The sequence below is a fragment of the Magnolia sinica genome, chromosome 16 (genome assembly GCF_029962835.1).
Source record: "Magnolia sinica isolate HGM2019 chromosome 16, MsV1, whole genome shotgun sequence".
NCBI classification, from domain to species: Eukaryota; Viridiplantae; Streptophyta; class Magnoliopsida; order Magnoliales; family Magnoliaceae; genus Magnolia; species Magnolia sinica.
In genome coordinates, this window is record NC_080588.1 from 216,240 (window position 1) to 219,783 (window position 3,544).

A 3,544-nucleotide genomic window follows, 5' to 3' on the forward strand; every position below is an offset into this window, starting at 1 on the left:
AATATCCATCTTTCCTTTTCTATACCATTAAGAAACTGATATGTTGTTAAGGTTCACCATTTGAATGCATCGCATCATATCCTAGAACGCGGATTTCCTACATGTCTTAATAATTCCCTAAAAGTATTCCTTCATAGAATCATCCGAACATACATTCTTTATGTTTTTCAAAATATGATGAGCATAATATACATGGATTGCATAAGGGAAGATGTTAGGGACTTCATTGACCAACCCTTTGTAACGATTGTAACAAATCTTAGAAGAATCCCGATTACTTTGGATAAATTTCCAAGGAACCACCTCCAACTACTATTGTTCTTTGATTTTTCAATCCCATATGCTAAAGGGAGGATGTGATTATTTTCATCTAATGTGGTAGCCATGAAAAGAACACCCTTGTACCTTCCTGTCAAATGTGTTGCATCAACACACAAAACCATTTAAATATACAGATGGAGACTTCGGATACACTGTCCAATTACAATGAAGCATCTTTCAAAACTGTTTGTTTCTTCATTCACCTATAACTCCATCACAGTCCATAAATTGGCATTTCTTAACTCATGAAGATACGGTGGGAGCTCATTCTAAGAACCCTCGTAAGATTCCAAGACTTGTTTCGTTGCAATCTCTTTACCTTTCCATACTTTCTTGTAGCTGATCTCAACCCTGTACGTCTCACGCATTCGATGTTTAATTTCTTTTGGCGTGCAAGTCAATCCCAAACTGATACGACTAACACCAAATTCACTACTTATTAGACTAGTGGCTTAGCGATGATCTCTTCCTTTCCTCTTCTAAGTTACTATATCATGTCCTCCCTTCTCGATCGTTGACTCGGAGTGGCGTATTGCCTCAAACGACATACTGCATATATGCTTGGAGTTATAAGTCTTTATTTTGAACATTCTTGCATCGTCCAATTTCGAAGCGTGCATCCTACAACTACAATTTCCTATAATGCACCTAATCATATATCTTAACTTGTTAGACTTTAAGACCTTATACTGAAATTTACAGCGTATCTCATATTTACTCAGAAATTGTTGTAATCGGCCTTTGTCCTTAAACACTTGTCCGACAGATATTTCGTTAGGATCTTCCACCATTTTCAGATATCCTTAATGATTTGAATTAATTATACATGTATCAAATGTAATCATATCGGATGGAGCGAAGACAGTATCCAGTGATCCAGGAATATTTTCATTTTCTTCATTGACTGGTATGGGTAAATTTAAGTTTATAGGCTGTGGATTGAACTGCATAATGGGATCAAAAGACGTAACATTGAAGGAAGGAATGTAGATATCGCAATCGTCAGTTGTTCCCTGAAATTGATCGTTACTTGAAGGGCCGAGTATATCGCAAACGTAGAGTCCTCAATCATGATATCTAATATTACTTGAAGGGTCAAGTATGTCGTAATCGTCAAATCATCGATTATGATATGTATCATTCCTTAAAGGGCCAGGTATATCACAGTCATCATGTCCTCGATCATTATATGTATCATTCCTTGAAGGGGCAGGTATATCGGAATCATTGAATCCCTGATCATTGCTTGAAGGCTTGAAATCAAGGGACAATAAGTTCGAATGTAAAGTAGAATGTCTATTATTCTCTTCTATAAGAGGTCTATGCCTCACTTTCTCTACATATAATGGTATTTAACTTGGTGGAATCTATCCACACAATAACATATATGCTTCGAGATCTTCATTGTCTTTGATTCTATGTGGATGGGGTAATCCATGTACTGCCTCACCATACATAAACTTAATTATCAAATCAAATTATCCGATGTAGTCTTTGTAATCTGATGCATTTTATGTAAGAGCTGCTAATACGTAATATCATCTTTCATAACAAATCCTTTTGAGTCCCCACCGACGTACGAAAAAATCCCTTTGTCATATACACTCTCCCCATCATAATAGCATAGGACAGGTTAATAAGCCATATTCTTTTAAGATGGGTTAACTTGCAATAAAAATGAATGGGTACAGCTTGTCAGAAATGAAGGCTTATGGTTGTCATCTGTTAAGGGTCGTGGTTGTTGTTATGGGTAAAAATGGTTTAACCACCCATGGGGGTCAGCTCGGACTCATGAGCACATGCTTCTGGACCAAAGGGCTCCTAAACAACCATATCAGGTCGTTCTAGTGTAGGGTAGACTTTACATTCTCGAGCCAAGTCCTCAGCACCATACATTTTCGAGTTTCAACCAAGCTTATCTATTCGAGCTTTGACCAAGCTTATCTACACATCTCCAAGAGTTGTCTGAATGTATACGAACAGAAGATAACCAGAAGACTAATTGGCTCAACGAGATTAAGGGGACGGTCTATCCAAAATGGTAAGTATCGCCGAGGAGATGGGTCTGCTCCCTATGCTCAGAGCATAGATAGATTAATACACATGAAGAGTTTACCAGTGACGATCAGTGTAGGAACTCATTCCGAGCCGATTGTGGAGATCTGCCCAATTAGTCGATGGCTTGGCTCAGCTCGGCTTCATCCTGATTGATTGAGGGCTTAGCTCAGGTCGGCCTCGATGACCCGATGCATGAATCTATGGTCAACTACATCAACACTTATCACTTACATAAGTCCCATGTAACAGTTGATAAACTCACACAAAGATTACGCCTAAGATCAAGAACTGACTCCAGCCTGCCTACACTATAAATAAGGAGTCCATCTACATGAAAAGGTACGCAAAATCTCTCACCCAAAACCCCTCAACACTACTAGACCCAAATTCCTAGCCTGACTTTGTCATCGAAGGGTCCCACACTCTATCCATGGTCTCCTTTGTCTTATTCCTGTGTAAGTACTTGAAGGTCCAACAGTTCAGTGAGGGTGAACCAGATTTTTGCATCAACAGTTTGACATTGTTTGTGGGAATGACGTTGAAGTTGTCCCTAGTTCTCAAATATCAATTATGGCCAAGGGAAGGAAGAAAACTCCTCCTGCCACCTCTACTGTCGATCCCATGCTTGCAGAATAGCCTGCTCATCGAGATTCATATTCCCAACTCCAGGTTGAGTTTGCTCCTACAGGCCCGGCATAACGGTCTCAAAACCGAGGAGGCCACCTCCTTTCCCTAGAACACCAGGTCAAAACGTTGGCTAGCAATCTTAATCAAATAAGGCAGATGTTGGAGAGACAAATTCATATCCCTAATCAGGAGTCCGCAGCATGAACGACCACCGGGGCTATGACACCAGCAGACTCTTAGAAAGATTTATCCCATAATGCTCTGGATCATGCACCCTCTCACATCTTGGGGACCGCAGTGCTAGTTCCTTTTGACCTACATCATTAGTTGGAGAAGAGGAGGCACGGAAAAGTACCCGAGGAAGATCCTATCCCTAAAGCGGTCATCGAGAACAAAGACCCCTGGGAAGCCCAACAGGACGAACTATAAGGTCAGATCGGTGATATACGCCAAGCTTATCGAGCACAAGCAGTGATGTCGATAGACTCCATGATGGAAGAAGTCGAGGTGCCGTTCACCGAAGACATCATGAGCTCGG